General features: G+C 40.2%; 1 protein-coding gene and 1 long non-coding RNA gene across 2 annotated transcripts in view; one reads left to right on the top strand and one right to left on the bottom strand.

Moving 5' to 3' along the window:
- Positions 1-16,112, top strand: part of LOC126398704 (uncharacterized) — a 32,221-nt gene extending 16,109 nt beyond the window's left edge. Inside the window, exon 3 of the long non-coding RNA XR_007570800.1 lies at positions 16,002-16,112. This is a non-coding gene — a long non-coding RNA (uncharacterized LOC126398704). The remainder of the gene's footprint in view (positions 1-16,001) is intronic.
- The window catches only part of tmem121ab (transmembrane protein 121Ab), a 61,953-nt gene that overhangs the window by 9,477 nt on the left and 29,981 nt on the right, over positions 1-22,495 (bottom strand). The gene's annotated exons all lie outside the window — the stretch shown is intronic.

Raw genomic sequence — 22,495 nt, 5'->3', positions numbered from 1 at the left:
CACTTTTTCACACAGGGCCATGTAGCTTTGGATTTTTTTCTTCCTCATTAATAAAACCCTTCATTTAAAAACTGCATTTTGTGTTTACTTGTGTTATCTTTGACTAATGTTTAAATTTGTTTGATGATCTGAAACATTTAAGTGTGGAAAACATGCAAAAAAGTAAGAAATCAGGAAGGGGGCAAACACTTTTTCACACCACTGTAGTTACCAACACTTTCCGGCCTATAATCCCCTTTTAAAAGGCCGAACTGTTTCTACTCTGTCCGATTTGTACAAATTCAACCAACGAGATGTACATTAGCGTGTTAACTAGTAAATAATTAGTGATCTGATGGTTGATAATTATGTGACCTATAGACAGAGCTAGGCTAGCTTTAGAATAACCATATTTCCCAAAATGTCAAACCATTCCTTCAATAAATTATTTTTTGTTCAAATTGTCAGCAGCCCTCTTATAGAAACACCATCTAACCATTCAAACGTTGTGTTCACAACCTCGTAACCCCAAATCTGCTTTTCTTTTTAATAGCTTTTAACTATTAATCATTAATAACATCATTTGTCACAACTTCCAAATCACCTTTTTAGTCTTTTTGGAAAGTTGTACCGAGGTTGAAAAGACCATCAATAAAATAAAAGGTGTCACAACCCTAAATTATTCATCAACAGTTTTTTCAACAGAAACTGAAAGCCAAAGCTTGTGCCATTTACGGATCAGTTTAGAAAAACAAATTGCTAACCTTTTAGTGATATTGATTGGATTCATTTTAAAAAGCCAATTCAGAAATGCATTACAAATTGTTCCACCATTGTGTTTACTTTTCCAAATCAAAGGCTTCTATTTCACTCCCATTTCAACTAACTGAGCTCTTGATATGAGAGATTTAAGTATGTGATAAATAAACATGAGTTTGTTTTCAGCTGTGTTGTGTGAAATCTCCAAAGCAAGATAGGCTTTTGAGGTTTTTGAATGAGATCCAAAGATTGTAGAGAGGTTATTTTTCATCAGAAAATACCACCCTTGAAGAACATGAACTGTATGTACACCCATACAGGATAAGTATAAAAAAAGAACAACAACCATGGAGCTTTAATAGCTTCTCGCGGAAATTTCAATGGTTGCATTGTGCTGTGTCACTGTGACAAAACATGGTGTGCTGAAGAAGAAAAATAACATGTTACATCTAATAACATCTCAAATCAGAAGCTGTCAACAGGAGCCCGTCTGAAGAAGAGCCTGACATCAGAACGAGACTCATTTGTAATCCGAGCATGAATTTGAATGTTTAAAACCCATTATGTAGAACAGTGCCTAAGTAAGAGATTAAATTCATAAGATGGTGATTAATTGACTGATTAGCAGAATGCTGTGGATCATTAACATGCTATAAGGAAGGCTGCTCCCACATATACAGTACATCACATCATCATTTAAATGCCATTAATTATCAAAAAAGACTTTGAGATTGTTTCCCTAATGAACGGATTACAGCCGGCGTGATAATATGAGAGTGCTAAATTGGATGGTCTGAACCTCCAAGGAATTATGGCTCCAGCTGTGAAACATGGATCCTAAGATGGCATTGGGTATGATTTGGCACGACACGGGCACCCTACGAAACAGGAAGCTGATGAACTTTGGCAGTAATAGATGATTATTAATCCTCGCTGTCACGAACTATAGAAAAGTTCCTTAGTCTGTGTGCAATGATGACAGAAGTGCTCTGCTCTGTTTTGCATATTCTGTTCAGCATTTATAATATATAACTCCAGGCTGAAGATTAGCCCAGGGTTTTGCTGCAAAAATAGAAAAAAGGCAGAAAGGAATGTCCATTGATATGTGATTTGACAGCTGTGACGATTATTATTTCACATCTTTGCTCGACTTTTTTCCCCCGCGAGAGCACGGGGCTGCTGTACTGTGTGCTGTACATTTCAGCTTTGCTTATATGCTTCAATTACAACGTATTAATTATGTTGTGCTATAAATAGGCAACACGAAGGGCTGTGAACTGGCAATGCAACATTTCTTCCCAGAGAGAAGGCTATTATTGCGTCTATGGTCACTGGAACCATTATCTCTCTAAGCAGCTGCAGTTTCCTTGTCAGGCGGTAGTATTAACAGGTAGCCTCAGTAGCTGGCTGCAGGCTTCCACGTGGATCACAACAAGGACAAAGGTTGGGGCAGCAAGTGGCATTGCTGCTACTTTTTTGTTTGTTTTCCAGTTGTTATAAAATCCCGCGGAGAAGGTCTGTGCGGGTCAAAGAACAAGGCAGTCAGTACAACTGGAAGAACAGTATTTTGGCACAGTATTCTTCTGCTCTACCTTATGGAAAAAAAAAAATCAAAAGCGCATACTGTAGGTTGTTTAAACGGTGCTGTTTCCAGCTGCTGCTTTTGAATATGCACGAAAACAGCTTCCTTTCAAGCACTGACTTATCTTAATTACCTGTGTGCTTGCTCTTGATGTTTGTCTTTTTTGACACGGGCTCAGAGCTTAAGGATAGTAAAGTCTTCAAGCTTCAAGAAGCTTTTCTTTTACTGCTGAGGTGTTCTGACACTTCATACACCTTGTGAGGGTTGTGAGCGAGCTCTTGTTTACAGCAGCAAAATAATTTCATCCTGCAGCTGTGGATGGCATGCTCTATTACTTGAAGGCTTCAAAGTAAACTGAGATGTTTATGCTTTTGGGAAGCCGCATTGTTATGCATTAAATGTATCGTATTACATCCCCAACTCTGCTTTCACTCCACACTTCTGCTCTCTTTTCTAATGCCTCAACACCCCAAGGATGATCAAATGTTTGAGTCAATGTCAGCAACACTGCGGTGGGACGGCACAGGTCTCCAGAGCGGTCCGTTTTGTTCGATATTTATGTCAGGTTGTCTTCATTAGGGCCAGAATGAGACCCATATGTCGTCTTGGCTGCCAGCCATCTCCATCATCTCAGCAGGTGTTCTGCGCCGTCCTTTGTGTTACAGTCAGCGCTCGGCTAGTTTTGGGAGAGGTGGCAGATTGCTTTGAATTTGCCCAGTACACAGAGTACAGTACAGCTCAGCACAGCACAGATCAGCTCAACAAATGCCTGTGCACACACAGAAACTCGGCACACACATGCACTCAACATGTGCATGCATGAAAGCTCTTACACACGCTTTCCATGTGAGAAGTGTTGCTGACAGGCAGGCATCTGCAGGTCACGTCTTTATCCCATCTCTCACAGTCTGATAACGTTCTTTAACCACACACTGATCGCATACATCCTGCACTGATTATAACAGAGCAAGGTATTCTATCCCCAAATCCCTGAATACATGTTAAGACGTGTCTCCGATAACCGTGTTCGAAGATGTCAGCTCGATTCCCCCAGTCGCACTGACGAATGTGTGTGACAGCGCTCAGCACATTTCCTTAATGTATTAAAACCGCCAAACTCAGCTGCCCTTGTAGGCCTTAGCCCTGTGTGTGATGCATTATTCACAGTGTATATCCACTGCATCTAAAGGATCAGTGAGGTGCTGTGTTGAAATTCTAAACACATCTGTTTTGCATTTTGTTGTCAATATTCTTGGCAGGTTTAGTCCTTTCCACCCATTTTGTGCAATTCAAAAGCGTACACCTCAATTAGTCAAAACACAATACACAGGGTTTGTGTGTTACTTGCTGCTCTTAGATTCCTATTCTCTTGTTTTCTTGTTATTCCTGCATAATATGCTTGTAATTGCTTATGAGGTTGCACTGGGTTAGAATACTGAGGAGGATCTGAAACTAAGGAGAGGCCCGCGTTTTGTATCAGTGGCTTAGCTCATTTTATCACCCATTATGGTTGATTAAGGCTGATCCTCACTCTACTTTGCCATGTCACATTGTGTGTGTGATAAGCAGTGAAGGTTCATTTCAGCACATAACTGTAACTAACTCAATCTGTATTCAGGCTGTCTGCTTTTAAATAGCCGTGGGTGTTGATCAAACGCTGCTGAAATCAAACACGCTGCACACGACAAAGGATGGATAGCTGCTGCGCAGGGTATGCTCCCATAATAGGCTTTGTATAGGGTTAGATGTAGAAAGCAGCACAAAAGTGCTCTCCTCCAACTTGGCCCTCAGCAGCAGGGACTGAGGGCTTTTCAACATGACAGACTCGTCTTTTTCTCCCCTGCCAACTCTCAAACGGCCATAATGTGCGCAGCGTCAATCAAAGTGTATTCTTTATTCACATAGCTGGGGAGAGGATCAAAGGCACCATGCCACAGTGAGTCATCATCAAAGTGAAGAGCAGCCCTCTGACATCCCACCCGGCAGTTAGTCACTGACACAGGGGGCAAAGATGACAAGTTGCCCAACGTATACGCATGAGACAAGACACTCTTATAGTATTGTCCAAAAATGATGCTGTTTAAGTGGCTAGGGCTGTGAAAAGTTTAACGTTTTTGTTTAATAAGCGTTTCATTTCTGTTTCCTCATGACGGTTTGAAAAGGGCTGATATCAAAAGCATCAAGTCAATACACTGAGTCACTCTGCCCTAGCTTTTAGCTTCTGTAACTCAATGCAATCTCTCAATGAGCTTCTTTGATCCGTCTCTGAAAAAGTGAATCCTGGGGCTCACCATCCCTATTCTAAAAACAAAGGGCCGCATACAGAAGGCGATATACGGACAAATTTCCTCTTACATTTGCTCATATCGATGATTTGGTCTTATTTTCTCAGTACCCATTGATTTCTGAGATTCACCCATGTTTTTTTATGTTGTTGCTCTTTTCTTATGTAAGAGAGTATGTAGGAGTGGTCAAGAGCACTCTTAACAAGATAAAAGAAAATCACCTCAATTGCACAGTCCAAAAATTGTTTGTCCGTCGCAATAAAACATAGCTTTTAAATTTGAGGAAGATACAAAAACTCAGTATATAACCATACTGTATATGAAGCAATGTCTGCGAGCTAGTTCAGTCAGTCAACAAGAGCTGCACTGATTCATACACACACGTCATACGTCACTCTCCATATGGCATCTACAAAACACACCCTTACAAATTTCAATATCTTCCCAGCTCTCCCTTTGCCTTGTCAATGCCGCTCCTGCGCTGCATCAGTACTGCCGCTTGCTCTTTCAGGCCCGTCTCCACCTAAGCATCCACCTGCAGGCTCCTGCTATGGGGAAATATTTAATCATCAATCCCCAATATCTCATGTTAACGTAGCTGTGGGTAGCGATGAGGTGGGAGTTCAGACACCAAACTCTGTCTGTGTCTGACGAGAAATAGATTATTATATGTTTTAGAGTAATATTAATTATTGTATAATGAAATTAATGTGAGAAAGAAACGCTATTGGTCAGGGCCAATGGTTAATTGTTAATCGGCTGATTGCCAAGAATATTTTTGACCAGTTATGTGTGTCCATCTACGGGTTGATTTTGATGCTCTTTAGTTTACTGCAATTTGCATGCCCAGGGTTGGGTGGTGCCTAGTGGCGCTGCTCATACGGTGACTAGTGGTAGTAACGGCGTCCTGACCCAACAGTATTGCTGTAGGAACATTGTGCCCACCCTCTGGTCTTATTATCACTGCTGGCTCTGTTAGCACCGTTAGCAGTCAGCACGGCTATTGGTGCTATCATTGTTAAAAATGCTAAAGGGGTTTTGCAGCTCAAAATGAAGTTGCTTACTCACGGAAGCTACCTAGGGCCCTGCCAAGGGGATATTGTTACCAGCATAAATCACAAAAAGCGACGCTGCTCGCTAGCTCCCACCCAACCTGCATGGAGAATGCAGAATGGCCAAGGCTAACATTAGCTAACCAGTGGAAACTGAAGGGTGGGCAGTGGGCGCTATGTTTCTGCATGTTAACGCAGCTAACCAGCGGTTTGTTAGCGAAGCCAACAGGAAAAGAAATCCAAGGTAAAACATTTATATCACAAAACATTAAAATTTCACCCTCTCTAAAGGGATTGCACTTTTAAATACAGTGCTAAAGCTCACTGAGTCAATGTCACACTTGACTGAAAGGAAAGGCCTCTTGTATTTCACATCATGTTGCCTTTTTTTTTTTTTTTTTAAATTAACTAATTAGTTAGCAGTTAATTGGTGTCAGGCTGACATCCCTACTATTGGTCCATTGATCACAACTAAGACTTTAAAAGCCCTGGATGAACTGGGGCGCATTCAACTTCTGAATTGCTTTCATACTGCTCTTTGGCTTTTCAGACCTTGTGCAGGGAATGTGTTGTTAGAAACTGCAGGAATCTGTTTGACAAGGTGCATGAACGGCTGTTGAGCTATTTCAGATTGCCAAGAGCACTGTGCTTCAAAATATTAGTTACTGTGCGTCCCTCTGCTGATGCAGCATGTACAGCATCATGTATGTTTTGTCATTGCTTAGTTTTTTATTTTCCTGCAACACCAGTTTAGGTTTATTTAACAGTACATCGATTTCACTACTGCTTAAAGGATAACTTCGGTATTTTTCATTTTCTCGCGAGATGACGTCACACACAGCCCACAGGAAGTGAAGGGTAAGGGAAACGCTTAGTATGCTATTTACAGAGATAACACTGGCAATCTGAACCGGTCAGTGGCGAAAAAAAGCACTTTTAATGCGCAAACTTACACGGGACACATTTGCCCCCGTTACCATTTTAGCTCGTTTCGCGGCTCCCGGCTGCATCCGGCTCCCTCAATACTGAACCAATTTTAGAACGAGTTGTACCTATGAATCATACGCACACATACACATGGGGAAATAGGGCCCAGGTTGAAAAATACCGAAGTTACCTTTAAATTCTTGTTCTTTCTGTCTTTTTGTGGTGTCATCTCTCAATTCTTGGGCACGTGCCAAAGCATTTGAACATGACACAGCAAATATTTGGATGGTTACAAATGTTTGGTGCATCTAGAGTTGATTTGTGTTATTTTTTCTTAACAGGAAATTATGACAAAATATCAGAGTAATATAAGATAATGTTGCTGCATGAGACCCATTAAGTATCGACTGCAGTACTTTATATTAGATTTTGAACCATTTATGATTTTATCAAAGTTGACCCATGATTTATTATTAACTATAGTCTCCATGATGATTTTGAGTGCAACCCACACTCTCTCCTTTCTAACTTTTTAGCTTTAACTTTAGCTGTCTAAAATATGTTAACCATGTTTGGCCCTTTGCTGGCATCATACCCTCATAGGCCTCACTGGCCTCAGTCTGTTTAACTGGTGACATTTAACCCGTGATGTTCTTGGGCTTTTGGGAAATGTTTATTAAAGTCTTCTTGGAACAACAATAATAATACTGCTTTTCCAAAATATTCCATTACTTAACAACCTGTAAACACACTTCTGACATTATAGAGTTGATATGACAGAAGTGTTAGCAAAGACTTGCTATTTTCTGCCAATTTAAAATTTTGCTTTTAGCCACTTAAAAAATATTTTTCACACTTTAGCAATTTTTTCGGTCTTCACCAACTCTTTGTTGTAAACAGCATTACTAATCTTGGAACTTGTTTTTCACAGAATGAATATTAAGCTGACAAATCTGCTATATTTGAATCCATGCAATATTAATGTGAGTTGTTCTAATTGCAAATCAAGGATCCCTTACAATGCTGAGTAAACATGGTCTTCAATACTCTGAATTAAATATTAGGCCAACAGTTGAAAGTTTATTTAATAATATTAGATTTCTTCAGGACATCACATTGTAGGGTAAACAACACAAAGTTGAAGGTATTTTAAAAACCCAATAGATTCGAGACTATTGAGAAAACATTTGGGGAGCTGCCCTCCCCACTCTGCCACTGGATAGATAATGTACATTGGGTTTATTGGAGGGTTTTTTTTGTCTGAAAACAGCTGCTTGTTGAGGCTGATAATGAGGTTGAGGTGAACGGTGAGTGCTGAAAAATAAAAACAGTAAAGTTGCGTGCCATAAAACAATGAGCCAGAACATGTTAAAACACTAGAGCTGAGGGGAGGCAGAGTTTTATCATATTCTCTGTGGATTCATATAAGCCACTCCTTTCACATTGTGTGCAGTCATTTGAGCCATAGTTCATATAAAACTATCGATTGGTGCAGCTTTAAAAGGTAAAAAACATGATAGTCTGCCAATACTACGTGTCATTTGAGTTGAGTTATGCTTTAGTAAAAGCCTATGAAGACCCTGTTTGCCATTGTTTAAGAAGACGAAATGAAATAAATCCAGTGATAAATGGAGAAACACTACTACTACTGCCATCTGTGTAAAGCTGATCCCATAAAGGGAAACCCCACTCAATTTAAAAATTATTGCAGGCTACACCTGTGGTCTCAAACATTTCAGCTGACCTACAAAACACACTTTAATACCCAAATGTGCTTCAGCCTCTAATGCCGCTGTCAGCTCTGATCAACGAAACATAACCTCACCCCATGGAAATAACTCCTCATTTTCTCCCGTTTTTATCAGAATTCCCAAATTGAAGTCGGTAAAGCAGGTCCACATAAAAATCCCAGCTGCTTTGTCTCTGGTTTTTGTTGTTCGTGACTTAAACTCGAGTACTAACAATTAGGAACTGGCTGAATAATTAAGCTTCCTTTTAATCCCCTGTGTTTAAAAAAAACACACCTTCAAGCACATACTGTAACTACCCCTCGCACTGATAATTGGATTGTCCCTTCAAGTGATTGTTGGACACCCCTTTAATTTTTTAAATTGAGAGCCACAAAAGAGCAGCGAGTGTTGCAGTGATTACCATTACCGCTCATCTACACACACACACACACACACATACACATACAAACACCCACTAAAATCTGAGGCATGGCATTGAAGCTGTAGCTTGGTAACACACTATTACGCACTCTTCTAGCTTTTAATTTTCCCATGCAACCATGCAAGAGTTTAATAAGCATATTGATTTGCTCAGGCGATACCAGCTCTCATATTCATTTCTCTAATGATAATTTGGGTGTGTGATCACCAAGGGACAGAAGTGATTTTTATCCAGCGGTTTTACAGGGAAATCCATTTAATCTTTATGTCAATAACCCCACCCCCTTCTCCTCTCCCTAAGCTTGCTCTTTTGCCATGCCTTGCAATTCCTCCTCCTCTGTTCACTGTCGCCATTTCTAATCTGGCCACCCTAAGGGAGGAGGCATCCATACCTCATTCCAGTCACGCTCCCTTTCTGTTTGCTTTCCATCCCACTTGAGGGTAAAATGACTTCCCAAAGACATCAAAACCACACAGGTCCTATTCAATATTTATCATTTTTGTATTGGGGTAATGCAGCAAAATAGCGGCTGAAGATGCAGAGCTGCAGAGAAGAGCTCTATCAGGTGGTATTTAACCACTAAAGCTCACTTTGTTTTCCATCTCAATTAAACACCCACTCAAGCTGCTGCTCCCACTAGTTTGCATAAAACAGATGTGCACCGCAGGTAAAAGGGCAAGACCGTTCACCTTCATGCACCATCCACAGAGGGAAAAGTAACCAGAGGAAAAAGATGAAGGAGACGAGATGGAGGGAGAGAGGGATTGATGCAAGAGAGCAAGGGTTGCTGTTCCACGTGATTGAATAAAAGGCAAAAGAGATGCGATACAGGGAGGCTTTGAAGTGCTGCTAATGAGCTGGGAGTTAAAACGGATAGCTTTGCAGAGGAAACAGATTTAAATATTACCAGTCAGGGATTCATGATGAGAGTGAAAGCCAGACAGAAAGAAGCAAAAAATGTCACTTTCAACAAGTCATTTAATCTCACATCCAGTCTTAAAAACTTATTTTCCATGAAGCACGGCTATTGATGGTGTGAGAAATATTACCCATTTTAGGGATGATAGGTTTTAAAAACCGAATATGAGATCATTTACCTTAAGTGGAGATGTTTGGCAGTGAACGGGGATTTTCGTCAGATTCTGTTCATGTGCTTTCTATTGCATCTGTGAAGTGAAACCGGGTATTTGACAAAACGCTGCAAAACTTTGAATGTGTCTCACGGGCAGCGTGTTTGCTGAAGGCGACACCTGCTTTGTATGATAATGAAATGGAAAACAATATTTCACTCAGGATTAGACAATTGTTTGCCGTGCGAGTCGCTGAGGAGTGTCGAATTTCTTGGCAACTGCTTCTGCTGAGGTGCGTTTGGGCATGACTCTAAAGTTGAGTAGTGCTGTGGATCTCCGAAAGAAGGACTCATGCAATTTATATTTACTCAGTGGAACCAAAGCCAAAGTAATTGTACAACTGTGATAATTCTACTACTGTTGTCAACAGGATGTGGCTCATACGCTGTTTAAGACCAGTCATTTTCTCTCAGGCCTTATTACGGGTGTTGTCTACTAAGGTTTTACAAGCAATTATGGCCTGTGTCATTGTGAACAGACTGGTAGCTTTTGGCATGTTGTGGGGAATCTGCTCAGCAGTGTGCAGTTTTGGATGGGTAATTGATGTTGATAGCATAATTTGGCTGTATGATGCTTTTGTTAGGCAGTAGCTGTTCTGCTCTCACACGTACACATGCAATTACAGTTGGGCAAGTTTCTTGAAAAACTACTGATTACCTGTTATCCCCTAGTGACGGCACTAATCACACAGTGAAGGTGAAGGGCAGGGCTGTAGGCAAGACCAACTTAAACAAGTCAGAGACAAAGACAAAGTCCAGAGCAAATTGAGTCCTGCTTAAGACCACAATAGGCATTGTGTCTTTCTAATGCTAATAGAGTGGTTAAGAAATTAGGATAGACAGATATAATCTATGTATAAATAGGATTGACCTATCTTCTGATGGGCTCCAGAGCCAGCACAATTTGGTTGCACCCTTTTTTATTGTTGTTATTGATTTTTTAAAAATATAAATATCCAAACAAATAAATACATTGAAAAATGCAGCTGTGATGTAGCCGCATGTCTCCTTTCATGGTCACCACTCTTTAGCCTCGCCTCAAAGTTCCACCCACAGTACTATCTGATTGGCTACACATCATGAATAATAAAATGATATCAACACTTAAGTCTGAAGCAAAGATGTGTTGAACATGGGGCAGCTGAGAATACTGATGTTTTATAAACATCACAATCACATCTTCTCCACTGAAGTTACAAAAACACCCAGTGTTATAGCTGGTAATGTTCTGCCGTCGGTAGTAGTAGTTCAATGAATGTAACTTCTGTTAAATGCGCTAATGAACCAGGTGTGAAACGAAGCCTGGACACTGGAAGATATGTGACCAGATGATCATAGTTATAAAATGCAGTGCAGTGACGATACAGACATTTCATACACCAGATTTACCTAACGCAATCCTGCTGTTGTGCATTAAACTGGCACTATACCCACTTATTTGTGTCAGCTGTCAGTTTGTGTGTCTTTGTAGAAACTTCAGTATACATTCTTCTTTTGCGTGAATGCCACCACATGAAATTTTAACTCGGACACTCACAAAAAATGGTCGCATATGCAACCATTTTGGTCGCAGTCTAGAGCCCTGTCAGACTAATCAATTCATAGAATTTGAGGATTATCACAGGTTTTTACAGGTGCGTTAACTGAAACCAAATTTAATCATGGGAGAGTTTGTGAACATTATGCCATCCAACGTTAACTGAGGTCACTCACTAGTGACTTGCTGCAGGTGATGTTACTATTAGTGAACTGTGGAAAAGTGCTGATCTCTGAGCCAGCATTGATTTTGATTTGATTTCACTTTATTATCAGAATACTTTCTGAAATTAGCCTTGTGTCCCCTGGACTGACACTTTTTTAGGATTATTATTATTTTTTATTTTTTTGGCTTTTGCCTTTATTAGCTAGGACAGTTTAAGTGTGACAGGAGGATGACATGCAGCAAAGGGCCGCAGGCTGGAAGTGAACATGCGGCTGCTGCGGCAAGGACATTGCCTTTGCAAATGGGATGCCTGCTCTACTCACTAAGCCACCAGGGGGCCCCAGGACTCACACATTTTGAAATAAACAGGGCCAAACAATAACGTTTATCTATAATTACAAAAACGAAACATTAACCAAAGCACAAAACCACATTACAAACACCTCGTATTATTTAAGACATTACAAAAAGGGGAAGTAGTGCAAATAATTAAATTGCTCCCTTTTACATTCCATGTTCAACCCAGGTGCACTGAGGCCACTTAGAGACACTAACACTGATTTAGTAGTTTGACAGATTGAGGACCAAAAAAGTTCTTTACCTGTTCAATCTTGCCTGTGGGACTCTAAATCTTCTGTGTGATGGCAAAAGCTGGTATTCGTCAAATAAAATGTGAAAGGGGCCGGATGTAATATTACCAACCAGAGACAACATTCTTTTAGTGTATGTAGTTTGAAAACTTGACTCAAGTGTTTGACCCACAGTCTTGGAGCAGATTCTTTAGCATTGTAAAACTGGTGCAATGCGAGAGAGGAAGAGACAGGGAGTTTTTTTTTTCTTTTTCTTTTTTTTTTTACTCATCATGTTAGTAGACCAGGCAACGTTCAGTGTAACTGATCTCCAGTTAACAGCCAGGGACAACTTTAACCCTTCTCAACACCGGACTCGAGAACTACAGCCCTGGTGAAGGGTCCACACACTCACTGAATCCCAGAAGACACAGCATGTAAATAATACCATCTCTGAATTATTAGAAGGCATTTTCCTCCTCTTGGTGGACGCTAGATGCCATCTCCAGCTCCCACACCAAGTTTACATTCCCCAGACCTGTGTCTCCACTAAAGCCTCAGAGATGGAGCTGATAACAGCTCTCCCATGAAATTCCTGATAAGACGGCAAACAAACCGACCTCCCTAAAGTGTCAAAGCAAAGAAACACTACTGGGATTAATGCCTGTAATATAGTTGGTGAATTTCACACTTAAATCCCTTACACAGCTTGATACTGAAAAAAGTAATCACAGTACTGTAACCTGTTACAGTGTTACTGCCGATGTATAACACATGCAAACATATCACATATTGTTTGAGTGAGGCCTGAAGCACCTACACGGCTATTATACACCCACACAGGTGTTCTCACTTATGTTGCCTGATTAGACCTCTTCTCAGGACTGTATGGGCACATATAAACTGTGTGTGATTGACATCTCCATCTGCATCTTTATGCAATATATAGTGCATTCAAAACCTTCCACAATGAGAAAATAATGTTCAAGGTCTTCACTTATAATGATGATAACTCCTTAACTCTCTCTAAAACCTCAGTTCACTGCTCACTGGCTTCAACCACTGTGTTTCCGTCATAGAAGGAGCGGTGAACGAGTCATGTGACATCAAGTAATATCCTCCTGAGTAAATTAGTAATTAGCAAGTGTAACTGAAAACACCTGTGTGGATGTGTGTGGCCTTTAAGAGCATTACAGAAGTTACTATTAAGAGCCAAACCAGCCAAGAAATTGTCAAATGGAAATTGGAAAATAGTGTAAGCTAGCTTCTAAGCTTCTTCTATTAGTCAGCTCATGCCATCCATAATAATTCAGTGTTACCCTTTGTCTCTGAACACCAGCAGAACTTTTTGCAACATATTGATCCAAAAGCCAAAAAGCAATTAGGTGACTGCAGAATTTGGCAAACCTGTAATCTGTTATACTGGGTTTCCTGGCACCAGTGCTGCAAGGTAATGATCAGAGGTGGAAGAAACACTCTGATCACTTAAGCAAAAGTAGAATTACTCTGTTATAGGAAAAATCCTGCATTTTGATTTGAAATTAAAAGCACAAAAGAATTAGCATTAAAAGATACTACACAATAAAAGTGAAAGTGCTACTTATGCAGAATGGCCCATTTCAGAATGATGTATATTACTGAGTTATGATTATTGGTGCATTAATGTGTACATAACTTTAATGTTGCAGCTAGTAAAGGTGGGGCTGTTTTTAATTGCTTTATATACATTATCTGCTGGGGAGCTTGTGAATTTCCTGCTGAGGATCAATAAAGTCTTATTTTAATCTATAATAGTACATTATTTATTTGATATCTCCGGCAGGTGTAAGCCTGGAGGGGATCATGCCTTTGGTTATGCGTGTGTGTGTGTGTTTAGCTGTCTGTTCGCAGCTAGTCTTGCAGACTACTGGACCAATCACAGTGTTCCCACAGTAGTATGTATGGTATTTTTATATACGATACATTTATTTCTTTTTTGTTAAATGTATGTGTGTCCCTTTGTATCATTCTGTGTTCCTTCTCTAAATGCGGATGTTTTTGCAGGTCTGTGAACACAGTGCAGGTGAAGCTCTTCATGAGTTCTTTTTTTCCCTCACCAGTGCTTTGTGAGTCGTGGGGTGGATAATAAGTAGAATAAACAGTTAGTCTGACTTCTAGTAATGCGTGCTCCATCTGTGCCAAGATTGCGCTCTGCACTCCGACAGTGTGATGCTATAAATAACCGAACGGTATATGTATTTCAACAGCGCTGCTGATGAACAGTCCAGCTAAAAAAAAATCAAAAATCTATATGTGGCGGCAGAAGATTTGATCGTGGTGGGCTGCCACAAGTAAATTAATGTGTGGGAAACCCTGAATCAGCTTGATATTTCTTTTTTTACATATTAATGAATGTTTGCTCAAGGATCTCTCACGGTTGCAAAGATTCACATTTTTTGGAAAACCTGTTTCATTATTTTTATACCGTCATCGACTGCTGACTCCTCTCTCCTCGCAATTGGGCAGTAAGGGGCCACAAGCTAAAAACAGTAAGCCTCACTGTCTATTGCATGTCACGTTGGCCTACGTCGTGGTTAAAAAACTGATATTCATACAAAATTTCAGTCTCATTTTTAACCAGATCATCTGCAGATTTATTCCATACCTGATAAGTTTTGATCCACTTAAGTTAGGTATGTTACATGTTATATGGTGAATCAGTCCCCATTTTCATTTTGTCACTTTTGTTATCTTCGCTGCCATCTTGACTTTAGGGGAGTAAGGAAGGACAACTCCACTGACCGCAGGTATCATCAGTCCAGCTGATGTTTGTTCCATCCATCCACACTGTCATACCACACTGGGAGCGCAGAGCATTTTTCCTGTCTGAATTTGTAGACCTGGAGATTTTGGTGATTTGGTCATTTTCCTTGATATGTGTGCTTTTACCAAAGCAAGTAAGTCGGCATTGTAGGTAAATGGTTTATTTTTTTGGCCTATTTTAGTCGTGTTCTTCGTTGTCATGTCTTACTTTGGGGTGCAGTAGCCTACAGACAAAATTAATACTGTTTTAAGTCCAGTTATGAACGACATGGGTCAATGACTTGTGGCTGTGTTTTAGTTATTAAAAAAACATTGATCCTCATAGTAACATTGTATCTATATTTCACATACAGTCTCTATTAGCAGGAGAAATCGATCTGCTCTGTGTAACGCACCGTGACTCCGTTAAAAATAGACGAGGCATCTATTTGTATCAGCTTCTGGGACACTTCTAAAACCTGCTGCACTGCGTCTTTTGGAATTGTAAGTACTGTCTAGAGTGGATGTGATCAGCTCTGGTGGTCGCCTGGTGGAGACCTGCACTCTACTGAGTACACTTTTGCAGTCGACAGGATTTGGGATCAATAATCTGAATCTGCAAGTAACTAACATCGCAAAATGGAAGTACTCAAGTAAAATTCCCCCCGCTGATGGTAGTCCACAGTGTGAGCTAAGAGGCCACTAGTAAAAGATAGGTATGTGTGACTGTTGGCTTTAGGGCCAATGTGTCAAATCCATAATAGATGTTCAGTGACAGTTAGGGTTTAGGTATCTCATTATGTGCACATAAAAGAAAATAATCATGGCACATTTAAAATGGATTATAATGGAAGGTGTCACTTTTATAGAATTAATAAAATGGCTTACTTGCACTATAAATTTATGACCATGGTGCAAATAATTAAATTAACAATCTGTAGTACTGTGTGAAGGAAGTACTGTAGTGAGCCGCACAGGCCTTTCTACACAATGGGTTTTGTCAAGTACATCAAGCATCATTGGCATCCACTTAGAAATAATGACATATTCTGTTCTTAATACAGGCACCATCTCATCAATTAGGAAGATCTGAAGCCACGCATCAAAGAATGACATGAACATCAGGTTGTTTGATGTAAACAGCCCTAAAGAGGCCCCCAAGCAGATGGGCCACACTAATAAACTTCTGTTATGTCATGCTCTTCAAACAATGCAACGCAGTAATTTACAAACAATCAACAATGCAGAGGAGCCATTAAGAGAAGCAATTAAAATCTGAGGTATTAATTATGTGACTGTGTACAATTAAGCAGTGAAATACAGCTTTTAAGGGAAGCCTGTTTTTAAAATGTTTGTTACATGTCAGTTCAGTCAGTAATTTATAGGAATATGTTAAAGATTTGATTATGAGCATCCAGAGGCGTACAATCACACTGCAGTACTGTGTGTGTAGCTTATTGCACCTTGAAGTGTAAGATAAAATAATCATAAACAACCAGTGGCTTACCTACACTCCCACCACCCTTGACACAGTCTGCAGCAAAGGGAGCAATCAACAGGCTACCCAATTTTATCCAACTGCCTAAATCATGACGCATCCGCCTCCCAGTTTACATTACTGTCAGATGGATAAAGCACACAGCTCTTGTTTCAAGGTTGCCTTTTATTTTACTGTGAGCCAGCTGACAAACTCCTCAGCTGCACCAAAATAAAAAACTTTTAATTGGCCTGCCACTGTTGCTCACTGATATGCAGGAAGTTGTGCGAGTATATGTGTGTGTGTGGCATCTTCAGAGGTTAAAGTCTATGCGGTCTCGTCATTTTGAAGATCAATACACCCATTTCTTTGACTTATTACACATTCTGGTTACTTAAGTATAAAAAAGCCAAAAATCTTTCCTGCATAAAGGCATCTAATTTATTTTGGTATGAAAACTGTAAAGTGTATTAATTTTCAAAATAAAATATGCCACCAATGGACCCTGGCATCTAGAGTTGGGTAATGAACTCAGTCCTTTTAAGGGTACCAACCGAATTAGATCGTTACTAGGGCTGCAGCAGTGTAGTGGTTTCAAGGTATACCATAGTACACTGGTTCCCAACTGGTCAGAGAGGAAGGGGCAGTCATTAGTTAAAGGTCCACACAGTTTGATATATTAAGCGTCATACTTGCTTTGTCCATGTCATCATGCTAGTTTGCTGTCTCTGTCAAGTACCTATCCATTAGTCACTCATTCTACAGCAGGAAATGGCACTACAAAATAAAAGTTCTAGTCTGGATGTTCAAGGTTCTTCTTCTTCAAAAAAGTGTTTTTTTTACAAACATTCGTGAGTTACTTGTGGTCCATTCATAATGGACTCGCGGTCCATTTTTAGATCCTGACCCACCATTTGTGACCCACTGCCATAGTATGAACATTGACAGCTAGCATACCGTGAATCTCACCTTCATTTTATTTCTTTTCAAAAGGGAGGCTTTTTTCACATACTTCCTTAAAAAATGGGTTTTAGAGTTCAGTTAACAATTATAATAAAGCATTTCTTGTCCAAAAAGAAAAAAAGCTTCCTGTTTTAATTGTTTTGAAGGTCATTGTATCTGAATTGTGTAAACATATAATGTATACTGTGATATTTTCGGGAGACTGTTACCATACCATGAAAATACCGTTGCAACACTAGTCAGGAATACTGAGTACTGATTCATGTTAAATCCACTGGTGACAAATGTTGGTACCTTAGAGCACATCTGGGTGAGAACGGCAGGTTTAGACAAGAGGTGGAAGTACTGCAAAACGCCCAGAAACCTGGAAGCCAGCCATGGAGCTCTGAGGCTGGCACAGAAGTTCTGTGGAGCTGGTGGGTTGAACTTTAGACAGTAGACAGCGCTCCAAAGCCAGGAAGCTGAAGGAGCGCCGCGGGTGCTCCGTTGACCGCTCTGTCGGCCACGCTGTCAGCTTTCCAGCGAGCCGAAACTATTGCTCCAGTGCTGATCTGCCACAGTAGTTGCTGCATATTTTCTTTTCTGTATTATTTTGGTAATGGCCTAGTATCACTGCTAGATGAGCACACACACACACACACACACACACACACACACACACACACACACACACACAAACACACACACACACACACACAGATTGACAGATAAACAGATGGACAGAGACAGAAGATTAGCTTTATTTGTGATTAGAAAAGGGACATGCAGCAGAATTGCATTTTAGTCCACTATGTCACCCCCTGTTAATATAGAGAAAGGAAAGTACAGAGAAAAGGTACCGGAAATGCTACCGATTTCAATTCAAATCCCCTACAAGACTGTTAATCAGCATTAATATAAGGGTTCAACTACCATGACTTGCTAGCTCGACGGAAGGGGTGCGCAGTATGGCCCTAAAATAATATCATGATATTTCAAGGTATAATGGTATTCTCCATGATATGACAAAGTACTGAAAAACGCTGTGTGCTGCCAGAGGAGCTGCTGACTTAGTCTATTTTGGGCAACATTCAGGGCTGTATGTCCCAAGCAAAATTAGCCAAATGTGGCAGGCTTTTCTGGCTTGCATTAGGGATGGTGTAGGGTCCTAGTTGACAAGATAGGTATGTGTATTTATATGTGTTGGGATGCACGATGTGTCGGTAACTAGGTCGGTATCGGCTGATACTAGTCAAAAAATAATATTTTTATTTATTTATTTTCCTCAACATGTCTGTCAGATCGACATCTCATTGTCATTCGGATGTACAAGTGGCCTATTATTGCTGGCTGCTTGTGATCTTCGGGGTGGCTGCGACTTGTCGAGAGAAAACAATATGGTAATCCAATGATTTGTGGAATTTTTTTGAAATTTTTTTGTGAGGTGAAAAAGGGTATTATTTTTTCAAATTTAGGCTATATAGTGTTTTTTAAGCACAAAATTTGATTTTAGTATAGGCACGTCTTTATTTTTGTAGAGATCATGTCGTTGTTGGTGGGTATCTGCTGTCGGCCATAGCGGCGGTATTGGTGTTGATTTTAGAGATTGGCCGAAGCTCCCAGAACGATGCATCCCTACATATATATGTATAAACTCTGTGATATTCATGAGATGTAAAACTGATAGTTATTGCTGCCCTTTTTTATTTATTCTTTTGGTAATTTTCTTTTACTGACTCATGGTTACTCTGTATCTTGTTTGCATCACCTTGAACAATGTGTCAGTTTTTTTTTTTTTTTTTTTTGTCTGTTTAAAATTAATTAATAAAAACTTAAAGGCAAAAAACATTGAGGGCTGTAGTATTGGACGCCCAGGCCTAATGATGCTACTGATTCCACACTACTGAAGTCGCTAACTAGTATGGAGTCGGCCAATAGTAAATTGCTTTCAGCCGTGCTTGTTTTGTGTCAGTATGTTGCCATTGTCACATGATGAAATGCTTTTATCATATTAAAAATTATACTGGAATTGTTGTGAATGGTATGATTTGGTACACCCCTTCTAGGCGGATACCTACTGTATGTTGAGACACAGCGGTAATGTGACATAAACTGGGTAATTCTTACTTTGAAAGTCAGACTCCAAGGTTGCACAAAGTACGTCCTGTGAGGTTTTAATGAATGAGTTATATTTTATGATTTCTAAATGTATATTAAGAATACATTTATAGAGTTTGAATATTTTTGAATCAACTATGATACATTTCTGTGATACGTTCACTCAGTTTTGTCATATTTATTTTACATCCTGATCCTGTGTAACGTAGCCAACCTTTCATAGAAAGTGTTTATTACACTGTAAAAAGAACAACATAATTAGATTGTTCCTCAATGTGTAATTTATATAACCACAAAAGCAGAGAATCAAATATCGGTAATAACAGTCTGTCATTCTCTGTCTTCGTCAAAGTTTTATTTCTGTTTTATCTGATGCCGCTTGAGTCATATCGCAAACAATGTGTCATGAATTGATTTGAGCGAGTGAGAAAAAAATATCGTCTCGTCCTTACTCAAGGTCTCGGATGAAGCTGGAGGGGTTGTTGTGAGCTAAAAAGTCAATTTGATCAGTCAGCCAACCACTTTTTCAAATGACAACAGCCTCCATCTGTGGAAGTGCTATGCTGATGAATGCCACACGCACACACACGTACCTCAGGCTAGCCTGCACCTTCATAGGCAACAGAGTGTATAAAGGAAGAATTAAAAAACGGCAATTTGCTGTCTTTTCTTTAGAATGTGCTCTGTGTTTCCAAATGTGCTTCTGCCTTTGGGCTGCGCTGTTGCCTTTATTAACAGATTAAAAGCCAAAAAGTAATTGAGAATTAGCAATTCATCAAAAAGTTATTGGTGCTTTGGTCTTGCCAAACTGGGTCTAAAATCATTCAGGCCATGGGGTCCTATTTTAGCAATCCTATTTTTCCAGCTCAGAGAGGGAGTCAGTGGAAATACACTGGTGCCTGCTACTGTAGTTCTTTTTGAGGTTTGTAATGTCCTTTGACAGAAGCAGAGCCCTATTTAACTGCCTCCTACATTGACACGCAATTTAGTTTTTGCTAATTATAGGGTACAGCGGTCATAAATTATTCCCTGCTCCTTAGCTCTCCCTCACCCACTTTCTTTCTTCATACACAGACAGAAACACACACTCCCACACATCCACACTAACCATACAAACAAAATTACCCATCTGCTGATTTTCACACTGAGGCTGAATGTCACGCACAATGGGATGCCGCACACTGACTCGGGGTGGGGGCTGGAGAGCCAAGAGAAAGAGAAAGCAGGCGAAGAAACGAGAGCAGGGAAAATCCAGCAGTTCATCTCTCCCCTGCTGTTAAAAGCCATTCATAAATACTCAGCCTTCACTCTGGCTCACAGTCACAGATTCCATGCGACTGCAGCGCCTCAACATATCACAAGCAACGCTTTAAATTATCACAACACCAAAAGATGGAAACATAAAATGCGTCTTGACAAGAGGAGAAAAGTACAAGTCAGAAAAATGTAGCACAAAAGTAGCCTGCTAACAGCTGAAACATGCTGGTCCCCCAATTATAATAATGAGACATTCACTGAGCTGCTATATTCAGCCTGCATGCAGCAAGAAGCTAACTTGGAATTCTAATTGTGATACAAGTGCTGAAACTTCTTCTTAAATTGGCTTTCTGCTGTACATTTGTGACACTCTATATGTGTCAATATGTCATGGAGTGAAGACCGTCAACACAGAAGGGCAAACACACAGAGAGGCTAAATGAATTAGAAAAATAAGACCGCTAAGATAGTGGTTATATCAACAACAAGTGTAATTTCTTGCAGATTTCATATTCCCCTTGTAGTCAATCTATTAAATAAAAAGTTCTTATTATCCCTGCTAGGTATAAGCCTGGAGGCGATTGTGCATTTGGTTGTGTGTGAGTGTGTTTCTGTCTGTCTTCAGCTAATCTCAAATACTACTCGACCAATCACCCTAATATTTTGTGTGAGCAGATTGTATGTTCGGGGACCTCTTGTGGCTGTGGTGATTGATAATCGTTGAAAAACCTTTTTTGTTGAGTGTTTTATACCGTCATTAATTGCTGACTCCTCACTTATCTCAACCGGCTGGTAGGGACAGTAACTTTTCCAGAAATCTGACATCCATAGAAGACTTTGGTATTATTTTGAACTGGAGCATCTGCAGATTTATGCCATACTGTACCAATATGTTATGATCCACTAAAGTCAGGCACAATACGAGATGAATGAGTTGCAAATAGCTAATCAGCCAATCATGTGGCAGCAACTCAATGCATTTAGGCATGTAGGCATGATCAAGACAACCAAACTGAGCATCAGAATGAGGAAGAAAGGTGATTTAAGTGACTTTAAACATGGCATGGTTGTTGGTGCCAGACGGACTGGTCTGAGTATTTCAGAAACTATTGATCTACTGGGATTTCCACGCACAACCATCTCTAGGGTTTACAGAGGATGGTCCGAAAAAGAGAAAATATCCAATGAGCAGCAGTTCTCTGGGTGAAAATGCCTTGTTGATGCCATAGGTCAGAGTAGAATGGCCAGACTGGTTCAAGATGATAGAAAGGAAACAGTAACTCAAATAACCACTGGTTACAACCAAGGTATGCAGAAGACCATCTGTGAACCAACAACACGTTGAACCTTGAACAAGATGGGCTACAGAAGTAGAAGACCACACTGGGTGCCACTCCTGTCAGCTAAGAAAAGGAAACTGAGGCTACAATTCACATGGACTCACCAAAACTGGACAATAAAAGATTGGAAAAACGTTGCCTGGTCTGATGAGTCTGGATTTCTGCTGCGACATTCAGATGGTAGGGTCAGAATTTGGTGTAAACAACATGAAAGCATAGATCCATCCTGCCTTGTATCAAATGTTCAGGCTGGTGGTGGTGGTGTAATGGTGTGGGGATATTTTCTTGGCACACTTTGGGCCCCTTAGTACCAACTGAGCACGGTTTAAACACCACTACCTGAGTATTGTTGCTGACCGTGTCCATCCCTTTATGACCACAGTGTACCCATCTTCTGATGGATGGCTACTTCCAGCAGGATAAC

This window comes from Epinephelus moara, chromosome 12, assembly GCF_006386435.1.
Source record: "Epinephelus moara isolate mb chromosome 12, YSFRI_EMoa_1.0, whole genome shotgun sequence".
NCBI lineage: Eukaryota > Metazoa > Chordata > Actinopteri > Perciformes > Serranidae > Epinephelus > Epinephelus moara.
The sequence above is the reverse complement of the archived record's forward strand: the minus strand, read 5'-3'. Positions and strand labels throughout refer to the sequence as shown.